Genomic DNA, 13828 nt, shown 5'->3' on the forward strand with positions numbered 1-13828 from the left:
AATCAGCAGCAGCAGCAGCACACAGAACACCACCAGACAAAACCCCATTAGTGTTGTCTTTAGGTGGATGCGATACTTCCCTAGGATGCTTGAGCTTATGATGAAAAACCCTGACCGCAGGGGATGGCAAACTTATGCAGGGAAGGGCCAGAGAGTCAACATTTTAGGTTTTGTGGGCCAGGCGGTCTCTGTTGCAACTGTGCAACTCTGCCATGCAAAAGCAGCCAGAGACAGTATGTGAATGAAAGGTGCAGCTGTGTGGCCATAAAACTTTATTTCTCAGAAGAGGCAGTGGATTTGACCCTTGGGCCATAGCTTGCAAACCTCTGATTTATGACATTAAAAAAAGGGTGACATCCACTGTAACGAAATTAAGACAGAAGTGGAAATCCTCAAGATGTTCTCAGCACCCGAAGCTCCGCTCTGTAGGGAGCTGGGGCCCTGTCCTTTTGTGGGGACATTCTGTGTCAGGAAGGGCCCTCAAGGTCAAAGATGACCCCCATGCTGCCTGCTGGCTGAGCCCCTGACCCCACTGCTTGGCTGGGGTGCCGGGGAGGGGGAGAAGGCACAGCAGCCCTGTGCCCTGAGTCCTCATCATCCTGCTTTTACTTTGCCAGTAATTCGGATCTATCATCGGATCGCAGGCCTGATTAATCTGTTCCGGAGTAAACATGCAAAGCCACCCTCCCAGCCGCTCCCTGCGAAGCTGCTCGCCAGGGACAGCTGGCCGCGGGACGCAGGCTGCTGCCTCTGATGCCGTACTATTTTTGGTTTCTCTTTTTGCCTCATTTATTTTTGATTTGAGTTGCTCATACAGACTGTATGTTCTCTTTCTCGCTCCTGCACTGAAATGAGATAAGCATAGTATTTTTAAACCCTGCTTGTCTTGCTTGGTGATTAGGGCAGAGGAGCCAACACACCTGGAGAGCGCTGTCCGGGGGGGTGGGGCACCTGCCCTCTTGCTCCGGCCCTCGCACTTCACGAAAACAGCAGGACAGGGATGCTGCACCTTGTTCTCCTGGAAGTGGTGACCAGTCCAGTCCTGGGGAAAAGGCTGGGCCTTCAGGGTCCTGCACTGAGGCTGGCCTTTGAATGGCAGGGGGTCCAGAGACAGTAATGCCCTCTGAGTGCAGTGGGTGGAGGAGGCGCCAGACGCCCACCTGAGCGGCAGCCCTGGTCCGCATCACTGGGAGGGGACTGGTCAAAGCTGGTGGGGACCGAGGGCAGTGCGTGTGAGGCACTGGGATAAGGGCTTTCACATGCCCTCAATCACATAATCCTCCCCCAAACCCTGGCAGGTTGGTACTATTTATTAATAACCACAGATGGCAGCGGAGGAAATTGAGGCTCAGAGTGGGCAAGTTGGCCTGCCCACGGTGATCCTGGAGTCCATCCTCCAAACCCTGACAGCCCTGTGCTGCCACCAGCAGAGAAGGAGCAACAAAGGCCTTCTCCTAGGAGGAGAGAGCTCATCTCTGCTTTTCAGGATCTCTCCATGGGTGGCCAGGTGAGAACCACTGAGCTGGAGGGGGAAGGCAGGAGCAGGGGTCTCCTTAGGAGACCATGCAATGATCCAAGTGCGAGCTGGGAAGGCGCGGGCCGGGGTGGATGAGGGGTGACCAGTGGCTGATGGAGTTGGGAGGTTTAGACCAAAGGGTCAGCTGGCGGTGGACGTTGGGTGTCAGAGGAAGATGGGGTGCATGGTGACCCCCAGTTTTCTGGAGAAGAGTTGCCAGTTCCTGAGATGGGGAATCGGTGGCTGCGGCAGGTTGGGGGAGTCCTGGAGCGGGGCGGCGGCTGTGTCTGATCCCAGGTGCCTGTTGGACATCCAGGTGGGAGGCTGGCGGCGTCCTCTTCCAGGCTCCTCCTCAGTCCCCAGCTGGAGCCATTTCCTCTCTCCTGCAGCAGGGTCTTTGCAGGTGTGGTCCCTCCGCTCTTCCTTTGTGTCCCAGATCAAATGTCACCTCTCCAGAGAAGCCATCCTGGAGAGCTCACTCCAAAGTGCCCCGTCCATCACATCAGCATATGCGTTTCCTGCGGAGCGCCCACCTCTACCTGCAGCTACTGTTCACCTTGCTGTCCCCCAACCAGACGGTGAGCCCCAGAGGACACAGCTGGGTCTGTCTCGTTCCCTGTGGAACTGCTCACGCCCGGGACAGGGCCTTTGCTGAGTGCATGAAAGTGGGTCACACACACTCTGGACAGGTTGCCCTTTCCTTCTAGTTAACACACTCCAGTGTGAGGCTCAGCCAAGCAGGGTGGTGGAAGGTGGAGAGAGGTTGTTCCAATTGCTCCTCCAAGGGACAGAGAGGTTGTCCTGCAGCCCCAGCAGCCTCCTCTGAGGGGTGTCACGGTGGGAGAGTGCAGCTCGCACAGGCCCAGGTCAAGATCTCAGGCTATGGCTTGACTTGACAGTCTCTGCCATGTCCGGAGTCCCCCACCAGGAAGATGCCCACCTCACGAAGCACGCACAGAGCCAGGCATCTCATGAGCATGCGTGCACGGGTGTATAGCTGTATGTATACGCACACACATACCTCCTCACACCCACCACCTCCATCACTTCCAGGTTTAGACTCCTGGGTGCCTGCTGGCTCCGTCCACATGGGTATACCTGGAACATTCCCTCTGTTGCCCATCTCCACTACTGACCTTGGGTTGTCCACCTGTCATTCCTACTTCTCAACTGCATATCTATCAGGTCACACCTTTCTCTAAAGCCCTCAGTAGCCGACCAGGGCCTTCAGCATCAGGTCCAAGCACCTTGGCTTGGCGTGCTGGACCATTCACAGCCAGCCCTGTCTACCTTTCCAGCTTTCTCTCTCCTCTCTGGCCCTCCTGCACACATGGGCTCGGGCACAGCTGCCTGCCTCTTTTCCCTCATGCTCCTGTGCCCATAGTAGCCCCCGCCCTTGCTCCTGCTGTTCCCTTGGTGAGCCACTGTGTCTCCCCATATGCTAGGGATTTCACCAGCCTCAAGGTTCAATGCAGAGGCTGCTTCCCAGGCCTGGATGGGTCACCCCACACTATTTGCAGTAGTTACCTTCGGGGTGGGTGACAGTGGGGAAGGAGTGGCACTTTCCATTTCTAACACTTCTACCATGTGCATCTTTATACCACCTGCCAAGTCACACAACTCTAAGAAGCAAAGAGCTGGGCAGGTCTGCCTGACTACATAGGCAACACTCTTAATACAACCTCATGCCACTTGTCCCAGACTCCCGTGAAGATTTCTGGAGAAGAATGCTTCCTACAGCGTACTGAGTTACATCTTCGACATTCAAACGCCAGCCCAGCCCCTGGGCACCCTCATCCTCAATAAGCCCCCAGCTTAAATCCAACTAGGGGCTAAATGGAGTGACACCCCCCCCCCAGGCTTGCCCATCTTTTATATTCACCTGAGCAGGCACAGGAGGGACTCCTCAACTTGCTCTTGATAACATGAATCACCCTCCACCAGGCATATCACCTGTGACCTAGGGGATGGGGCTGGTGGCACACTCCCGAAAGCCCAGAAAACCAGCCAGTGCATGTCCCAGGACCCGCTAAGGCAGGGATTTTCAAAGTCCATGTGCCCCTGTCACACTGGAGATGGTCTGTGAATCTACTATCTATCTACTTATTTTTCTAGTTACCCTTGAATTACGACAAGTAATTAAGAAAAAATTCAACCAACTAAAAGAAAAATGCAAACTCAGAAATAGGACTGGCAGTGTGTACATATGACTCAAACCCTAGGATGAAAGGCCAATGGCTGAAGTGTGGGAACACCTGTCAAAGATGGAGAGAGAGAAACAGACAAAGACAGACAGAGAGACAGATACTGAGACAGAGAGAGAGAGAAGTGAGTGTAAGAGGGCGCTCCCTAATAGCCAGTGGGCCTTGTAATCTCATCTCCAGAAATCCCAGGAGAAGGCATGTAGAGTCCACAGCAGAACCCCAGGGCAAAAGTGAATTCCAGGTCATCACGAGTTCTTCTTTTAAAACTAATTTTACATCACCTTTTATGAAAGTGTGTCAGAGTTCCTCCTCTTACAGGAAGTTTATCAAGAGAATCTAGGGAGAGATGGGAACCCCGGCAGGACAGCACGTTCCAGGCCAGCCCTGGTGAGACGCTCTGATGGGGGGGTCTCGGCATGGTACACACATCTGAAGGTGTATGTGTACACATACACCCATACATACACACACACGCACACACATGCATGCACACACACGGGCCCACAATGTGCTGCTCACTCACGTGCCCAGATGGATGCCAGTGAAAGGTCTCTCCTTGCACAGGCTGGACGCCCCAACCCAGACCAGGCAGGAGTGTGGGGCTGAGCTTCCCCGTGAGTGGAAAGAACTGCAAAACTCACGGCCAGCCAGTCAGCTGGCGGTTCCAGGCCGCCCCCTGGGCAGCCTCCTGATGCTCTGAGAAGCACATGCTCCACAGGGCAGGTGAAGACCAAGGGCCCACGGCCCCCACAGGGAGAGTAGGGGGACCAGAAGGACTTGAGAACTGCGCAATGCCATCTGGGTGACTGTGGGACTTGTCCGCAGGAAAAGTGATTGTTCCGCCAGAGCACATTTCAAACACAGACGCAGAGAGTGTGTCCCACACCTCTGGGGGGAGGCAGAGGGGGCTGGACCTGTTTCCACCTCCCCTGGGATGAAATGCACCTCTGTCTGGGGCCTGGTCATGCCGATTTCCTACCTCAACAGCTCTCACTGCATCCACTCCCAGAGCAACCGGCAGGGCTGCCTCAGTGCCTCCCTCTGGGGACCCATGATCAAGGCCACAGGCATCTCCCCACCAGGCAGCCCAAGCCCACATGAACCAGCCCTTCTGTGGTGGCTCCGGGGGAGATGAGGGTTACACACAGCGTGAGATCAGGGGATGGAGGGGTGGGACGGCGCTCTCAGGGCAGCCGTGCATGCAGCCTCGCACACTCCCTGCCCCAGCTTTCTTTTCACAATCCGTTGCTGGTTGGGGTTGGGGGTGGGTCTTTTGACACCAAGAGCATCTCTCTCCCATTCTAGCATCAGGACCAGATGATCTTGTCCTTCAGAGAGGAAAGGTTCTTAAACATAATCAACAGTGGAACAAGGGTGATCTGTCCCTGGTGCTGGCCGTCCATGGGAGCAGAGAGGCCACCGTCAGGGGGACAGGGGCTTCCTGATGTAGGGGACCCAGCACAGTGGACAGGACTAGGCTCACTGTCTGCCTGGAGGGCATCTCCCTTGTGAAACCTAAGCCCTGCCCTTCATACTAAGCAGAAAACAACCTGAGGGTCTTAATGGCCCACCTCCAGGATTCCCTCCTCACTGGTGCCAGCAACGGGATTCTGGGTGAGGCAGCAGCTCCTGGACCCCCACACTCACCAGCTCCCTTGGGGACGCCCATGCAATCCCAGAGGACTCCAGGCAGCACTTGCAGACCACACTGAGACGAGGGCACCCTGCGGCCACCACGGCTGCAGCATCTCCATCCATGCCTGGGCCATGGCTGCAGCTGCAGTGACGTGAGCACCTGGCTGGAGCGTCAGAGACGGGACCTCTGCATCCACCTCTGAGTGGGATAATCAATGAGCTGAGCATCTGCAGGAGCGGGGAGGGCCGAGGACACGCTCCCCCCACCCCCCTGCAACGTAAGAGTGTCTGTGGGGAGGGCCTGGTTTCCCCCAGTCCTATGGGGACATCCACAATAAGAGGGGAAAGAAATGCTGCGTCTCCTCTCATAGCCAGACTGAAATCTTCTAAACTGAGCCAAGGTAGGAAAAAACCACACACTTAGGGGGATGGGGAGAAGACAAGGAACCCCGGACGGTGATTACCATGATGGTTACTGTGTTCAAAGCCTGACTCAGCAGTCAGCACGGCTAACACAGGAGGGAGCAGAGGCGGCCCCAGCTCTTAGAGGATGCATGGAGCCCCAGCTCTCAGAGGATGGATGGAGCTGCTCCAAGTTGCTTCCCTCACTTCCCTTCCCTGGGCAGACGGGTGGGTTTTAACCCCTTTATCCCAGGATGGGAAATGGGAGGCCAGCATCCTGGTGTTCCCCAGATGGGCAATCTCAGAGACAGTCTCTCTACATGAGGTGGCCACGTTGTTGTCCTCTTGTGCCACCAAGCAGTCCCTGGACACTTGGCCCTCCCCCAGGTGTGGTTGGGGTCTCTACCTCTCTGGAGCCCTGAATGAACCCACACTCTGCGGGGGACTCCCCACACAGTGACTTGGGGATCAGCGGGTGCTCCCATCTCACCCACTCATACGAGTTTCTGTGGCAACAATGGAGGGACTGGTCATGGGCTGTGGGGATGGGAGCCACCTATTTCTGGCCATCCCCCTGCAGGGACACTCTGGCCATCATGTAAAGCCAGGCTCCCTCCCCTGTGCTCAGTACAGTGCCTGGCACAGCATAAGGCTGGCCGTTCATGGCTGATCCCCAGAACTCCATACTGATTTTACACCTGGTGGGTGCTGGCTCCCTGGAGAGAAGCTCTTATCCTTGGACTTTAGGTGGATCTCAATAGCAACCCTTGGAAGAAGTTGGGGGGACAGACCCTGGTTCCATCTGCAGAGGGGAACTGGGAGTCTGAGAAGAAGGATGCTTGCTAGGCAGCAGGTCTGATGGATTTGCCCCTTGGACCCGAAGACTCCCCTATTTTCCAGAGCAAAGCCCTTGAGATACCCATCCGTGGGGCCCCCTAAAGTCTGTAGCACAAATCCATCCCTCCCAGGGGAAGCACAGGCTGGCATCCTGAAAAGGGGGTTCAACTGAATGCCTCCCATCTGCCCTCAGGGGGATGTGCTGCCCTGTCTCACCTGCTTGCCTTGTCGCCCTCAGGTGAGCTCCAGTAAGAGGCGGACTCAGGTGTCCAGCAGCCTCCCCAGGCTGCTGAGCCCACCACTGAGCCAGAAGGGGGGCTCTGCCTTCCAAGTACGTGGCAGGTATAGCCAGGGGAGACCCCACACTCCATCCCACTCCTTATCATGGGATGGGCACAAAACCCAGCTCCAGGTGTGACCTCTGGCTTTCTGGCGAGGTGATCCAACCCAGTGCAGCTCCATGTCACGTCTGGCGCTCCACCCTCCTGCATGCTCACCCCGCGGCCAGGAACACCTGATGTGCAATCCCGCCGATGGGAAGAGAATCAGCAGACTAGAAAGCAAGGCATGGAAGCTTTGGGAGGAGGCCCTGGGGTTGGGGGTGGGAATCAGTGGCAGAAACCCACCATAGTGGGTTGAATTGTGTCGCCCCTAAAAGATGCTTCAAAGTCCTAATCCCGGGGACCTGTGAACACGCCCTTATGTGGCAAATGGGTCTCTGCAGGTGTAATTAAAGTAAGGATCCTGCGGTGAGGACATCCCAGATTAGGGTGGGCCCTCAATCCAATGACAGGTGCCCTTAGAAGAAGAGGAGGACACACACACACAGACACAGAAAAGGTGATGTGACGACGGAGGCAGAGAGAGGAGGTATGCGACTACAAGCCAAGGAGCACCAAGGACTGCCAGCAGCCACCAGGAGCTGGAGAGAGGCCTGGAACAGACACCCCCTCGGAGCCTCCAAAGGGAACCTACCCTGTGGACACCCTGATTTCGGATTTCTAGCCTCCAGACCCGTGAGGATAAATACAGCTATTCTGAGGCTATTTGTGCTAATTTGTTTCTGCAGCCTTTGGAAACTAACATACCCACCTAACATTTCAAACCCTCTAACCTTAGCAGGTTGTGTGGGAAGCACAGAAATGGCCTTCTCTTTGCTGGGGGCCTGGACCCCTGCCCCCTGCCGCCCCAGACCTGGCTCAGTTCCTCACCTCGGGAGGGAGGGGGAGTTTGCAGGAAATTTCTGCAGCTCTCCCCGCAGAGCATCTGTGCACAGGCTCCTGGGCTCTCCCTGCTCTCCAGGGGACTGTAAGAATAAATAACAAATGGTTTCAAAGAGGATTACGGTCCTCGCACCACGTGAGGGAGGCATGAAAGATTAATATCTTGCCTGTGGAGCACTACACCAGCAATTTGAAAGCCAGCTTTACTCCACCTAACTCATGAAAGGCTCTGCCGAATTAAAAGATATGCACAAGAAAGCCATCAGGCCCCGTGCCCTTGCAACCGTATAAATAACAGAAAAAATACTCATTGCTGGTAAGGTTGAGATGAAGCTACTTTGTTGAGATGTTGCTGCTTCTGGGGCACGAGGTACGATCTTCTGGGAAGGTACCTGGGCAAGACAGGTCCATAGCCTCGGATCCAGAAATCCTGCTTATATAAATGTATCCTAACCATTCAAGAGAGGAAACAAACGCAGATGCACAATAAGACTACAGTCTTATTGGGAAGAGTCAAAAGACGCTAAATCCCTAAGGAAATAATATTTGATGGGAAAGCAATAGGATAGGCTGTGGTCACTCATGGTGACTGTCCCTCTAGGAAAGTGCTTGTGCTGTAATGTCGAGTAGGGACAGCAGAGAGCACTCATGACTCTGCTGGCAGAGGGGGAAGTGTATAGGTGAGTGGGGAGGGGTCCCTCCTCCTGACCACACTGCCCCTGCCGCAGTCTCAGTGACCTCCTGGCGAGGAGGGCCTGTGTTGTGAGGCAGGGAAAGAGAGGCTCCAGGGGCAGCATGAGGAATCCCACAGGAGGCTCTGTCAGCTTCACTTGCAGCAAAGGGAGCTGGAGCAGGGAAGCCAGCTGGGAGCCGGGATGCGCCTTCAAGGGGTTCCCCTTACTAGGCATCGTGGTGGCCCTGGCCCAGGAGCAAGGCCAAGGGTGAGCATCCCCTGTTAATGAGGTGGTCCGGGGCGTAGGGTCATATCCTAGCTCTGTCCACTGGTAGCGGCATGACCCGAAGTAAGGCACAGCACCAGTTCTCACCCATGAAGCACAGATTATCATGGTACCTAGATGTGGGGTGGCTGGAGGATTAAGAGTAAATGCAAGCAAGGTTTCAGCAGGGCCTGACAAAGAGCAGATCTGCAACAAATGGCAGCTGCTGATACAAATAATGACAGTGACAGCAATCACCATCACAATCACCATCACCACCACCACCTCTTTCATCACCACCATCATCACCATGGCCATCATCACCATCATCACCTTTACCACCATCGTCACTACTGTCATCATCCTCATCCTCACCATCACCATGATCATCATCTCCCAGCATCAAATGAAGCACCTGCTCCTTCCCGCAGCAGGGCAAAGGCTTCAGCTGTCCAGCCTTCCCCTGGAGGCCCCCAGCTCTCCTGGAAATCTGCTCATGGGACCATGACCTTCTTTGCCTGCCACCTGGGACCACTCAATCTGGATGCCCTGGGACGGCTGCTGCAGTTAGAAGGAATTATCTCTGCATAATTAAGTGGCTCTGTTGTAAAAACACGAGCAGCATCCCGGCTGCTGGGCACTAGACGTGCAGTCTATTTGGGGAGGTTGAGGTGCTGTAGGACGGAGCCCATCCTTCCAGATGGCAGGCGGCTGGGAGCCTATGGTTATCAGCCTACGATGCCAGCCCCAGGACCACAGCTGCCCCGGCATGCAGGCTTGATGCACCTGGCTTTGACTCAGTGGCAGGCTACGTCCCCACCTGCTGCACTTTCTGGCCAGGTGCCAGGTCACGGAGGCCAGGGCTGCTCTGCTTTCCCTGTTATTCAGGGTGTGGCAGGATTGTGGCCTGGGGGGTAAGGCACTTTGGGGAGGTTGTGTCAGTGGGGTGGCCAGCCTGGGGGAGGTGAACTCAGGGAGCCCGTGACGGGGAAAGCCTTTGCCTGCCCCCAGTGAGCCCAGGCTTAGTCCCACAGTTTCAGCTTAAGGACCCAAAGCTCATGAGGACGGGGGTGCAGGTCAGCTCCTCCAAGTGGGGCCTCTAGCGGTTCCCAGGGCGGATGAGTGGGACCTCAGGAGGGGAGGTGGGAGAGCAGCCCTGGCCAAGGGCAGCGCCAGGGCCAGTGGTATGACATCATTCTCTGAGTCAAGCTTCATAAGAACTTCTGGATTCATCAGGACTGTGGCATTTACTTCTCTCCATAGCGCTGAGCTCTGGACATCAATGTCCCGAGGAAGTTGGGGGTGAGGTCAGCCGTCGAACCCTTGAGTGGGCTGACCTCAAAGGACCATGGGCACTTTGGAGTCTGAAGTCAGCCTGGTCAGGTGAGTGCCCTGTGGCCCAAGGCGGGGTAATGCCTTTTGTTTTTCATGGGGTCCTGCCCTGAGCACCAACAAAATTCACCAACAGCTATGGGGAAATGAGGGCTTCCCCAAAGGACAGAGTACATGTTGTCTGGCTTAGGAAGGGGGAGGCCTGGTTGGGGGACACGGGAGCACCCCCACAAGAGGGTGGATCCCTCCAACGATGGGTCTGATGCACAGAACAGTCCTACGGAGGATTTGGCACCAGGTCTGGTTTCTGCCCAGAGGGTTCTGTCCTCTGATCATCCTGAGTCAGGTGGCAGCCACCCAGTCTGGGGGCCAGGGTCCCATACCCCTTCCCAGCTCTGCAGAGGGCAGCTCTGATTTGGTGGAGGGCCCTACATGTGCCATTTCCTACCCAGCTCTGCCTTCTGGCAGAGTCCATCATTTCTGATGGTTGCTGAGAACATGTGCCAGCCTGATGGCTGAACTAGGGTACAGAAGTTATGGGACAGACATATCCCGTACTCACGAGGCATAAGGTTTAAGAGGGACCAGGTGCTCACACAGGCTGCTACGCAGGGACCCACACGGGTGCACCATGGGGCCCAGCCAGGCTCTTGGCACCCATACAGCCAGCAGGTGGCTGGGTGCCTCCAGCAATTCTCCATGGTTGCCATGGTTACCAGGCTGCAGGAGGGTGGGGAGAAACCCTCTCCTCCGCATTCCTCCCCATGGCACCCTGGTGGGCTTTGCCAGAACCTTCCAGCTCTGGGTGACTCAGGGAACTAGGGCCCAGCCGGGCACGTAGGCTCTATGGATGTGTGTATTTCGGGGATGGGGGTGATCATGGCAGCTGCAGCAGCTCAGGGCTCCCTGAGGGAACCATGGGATCGGGACAGGGCTGGGGGCCTTTTGGGACCTAGTCAGCTACCTTCCCTCCATGCTGGATGGATGACCCAGCTCACTCCCACAGAGGAGGCAGGAGGCATCTTCGAAAGATGAGCAGCCCCCCAGACCCTTCCTTGCCTAGCCTAGCGTCCCCCTCCTCGCAGACCCCCTAACATCCCATGCTGCCTCTGGACCTTTCATACGCAGCTCTCCCAGCCCAGAAGGTCACCCTGTCCTTTCTCCCTCTGACACCCAATGCAGCCCCACCTGGTTTCAGGCCTGGCTCCAGCCTCGCCTCCTCCTCTCCTGACCATGTACGATGGACATTGCCCAGTTGTGCCCACTGGGCTTGCAGATACTTCCACTGTGGTCTGAGTGGCATCTCTGTGCGCTGGACCCTACATCTCCTCCCCCAGGGCCTGAGGTCAGCATCCTTGTCTGCATCCACTGCTTCTTGCATCAGTGAAGGAATGAGTGACATCCGAGCATAGGCCTCACCTCCACAAAGCCAGGTCAGGAGCATGGTGTCCCCTGCGTGCATACGCAGTCCCTTGACTTGCAACATTGGGCCCAGGATGGCCGACGTGTCTCACGTGACCAGGTCCTTTTTTAGGATGGTGGGTCCACGTTTCGCAGGAGCAGCCACCCCTCATGCCCTCAGGGGCCTTCCCCAAACCCGTCATTCAGGATCAAGAGAGAGCAGAGGGAGGCAGCATCCTTGGTGCCTCTGTAGTGTCCTGGCTGGGGCAGCCGGTGTCCCCAGACACCCTGGCTCCCTTTTCTAGGGGCAGGTGTCAACAGGGACGTGTCCACTGCTCCTGGGAAGTCAAAGTGCACCTGTGTTCCTGTGAAAAGGTGGCGATTTTTCTTTGGGATTTGTAATTCCTGTTCTGGGCATTGTGTGTCCTTTGCAGGAGCAAAAGGACAGTGATGGCTCTGGGCCTCCCATCCCTGACACCTGAACACCTCCTGGCCTTTATGACTAAAAATAGCTTCTCCTCATTGAGAGGGAAAGGCAATACCCCCAGGAGGGTGGTGGGGGGGTTGGGGGTGAGGGAGGAGTGGTGAGGAAGCTGCTGGGACAGGGGAGGGAGATGCCACAGGACGAGTCCCCAGTGAGACAGGGCCGCTCCTCTGCAGAGCTCCTGCGTCCTCCACACCACATTGGACCACTGGCACCCCCACCCAAACCTCATTCCAAGGAGCTGGGACCCTCCCAACAACAGCATGTCACCACACATCAGGAAAAAAGCATGACTTGAGATTCAAAGCTGACGAAAGCATAGCAGGTCATTTGGGTAGAATGCGGGCTTCGTATATTCGAGAACTGAAGAAAGCCCGGTGAAGCCCTTCCCACGAGAGCTTCTGACCATCAAAGTGTGTTTCCTTGTGTGCCGCTTTAAGAAGTGGAAACGGAAAGTTCATGGATAAACTGAAAGCCGGGAAGCATTTCTCTATGTGCAGCTCGGACCTGACCCGTGGCTGCGGAAGGCGGCGCCCGGAACCAGGACTGGTGCCTGCAGAAGGCTGCGCTTGGAACCGCGACCGGCCCGCACTCTCTGCAGCTACACTACATGCAGAGCCACAGTGAAGCTGGAAGGGTGAACCCTGACCCTGCAGTTCACAGGTGTCCCCAGAAACGTCCCCATTAGGGCAGGAAACAATCACAAACAAGGAAATCGTCCACAAAAGGACAGACACAAGCGGATGCTGCCATGGACTCAGTTAACCAGAAAAGTGACTTTTCTTCCCTCCAACCTGCTGACCCCTCGAGCACACAGCTCCCCTCACCTCCATTCTCTCACCATCAGGTTTCTCCAGAGCCATTTAGACAGCAGAGTGCAGAGGGTAAGAGAGAGGGCTTTGGCACCAAACAGCCTGGGCTCAGGTCCTGGCTCCTCCTCGAACTCTGACCTGAGGACAGTCACCTCGCCTTCCAGCGCCTGTTTCTGCACCAGTAAATGGGAACAATGGCAGCTACTTGCCCGTGGACAGGGAGGAGCTGACCTAGAACAGGGCCCGTGTACCTGTTACTGTGAGGGTGGCTCTGCTGCCCCGCCACTCCTGGAGCCCGGCTTTGCCTCCCCTCTCAGCAGAGACTGCCTCCCCACACAGAGGGGCCCCCTCACGCAGGCACTCCAACCCTCATCCTCTATTTCCCTCTCCTCCTGGGCTCCAGGATGATCCAGGGTTTCCTCCTGTCTGTCTTGACTGTCATCTTCCCTCTGAAATCCTGCACTCATGGCTGCTCCCCAGCTCTGTTTTCTGTCCCCTTCATTCTCGGTACTAGCTCCTCGGTGACCCTTGTCTGCTGTCAGGGCTGGTACTGGGGGTGGTTGGCAATCACCTCTCATTTAAACCCCAGGCCTACCCTCTCAATGCCTGTAGGCATGACTGGCCCAGGTATGGACTTCTGACCCAATGAGGCAGGCCTGGTGTGGTGCTTCCTGGCTCAGCCTGCATGGACCCGGCCACAAAGCCTGGGGTTCCTGGACTCTCTTCTTACCTCCCACAGCCTGTCGCCATCCAGCTTCCCAGCAGCTTTGCCTCAATGCCCTCCTTTCTATTTGTTCTATTCACCGCTCAAGACACATTTACGGGGTCTCACTCTGCGAGATGCTGGGGCTACAGCAAACAACACAGACAATAGTTCCTGCTCTCAGGACGCGCACACTGTGTCCCCTGCTATCACCTGCCAGTCCTCGCCCCCTGCCATGGGCATGTTCCGCTTCCTCCATCTCTGCCCAGACACATCACTGCCCTGCTCCAAAGCCCCCAGGGGTCCAAAGTCTGGTCTCCCAGACACCTGTTCCTGTCCAC

The 13828-nt window shown here is 56.2% G+C and overlaps 1 protein-coding gene across 7 annotated transcripts in view; it reads right to left on the bottom strand.

Moving 5' to 3' along the window:
- The window catches only part of KCNAB2 (potassium voltage-gated channel subfamily A regulatory beta subunit 2), a 91106-nt gene that overhangs the window by 71727 nt on the left and 5551 nt on the right, over window positions 1–13828 (bottom strand). The window lies entirely within an intron of this gene.

The sequence above is a fragment of the Equus caballus genome, chromosome 2 (assembly GCF_041296265.1).
Source record: "Equus caballus isolate H_3958 breed thoroughbred chromosome 2, TB-T2T, whole genome shotgun sequence".
Classification (NCBI taxonomy): Eukaryota; Metazoa; Chordata; class Mammalia; order Perissodactyla; family Equidae; genus Equus; species Equus caballus.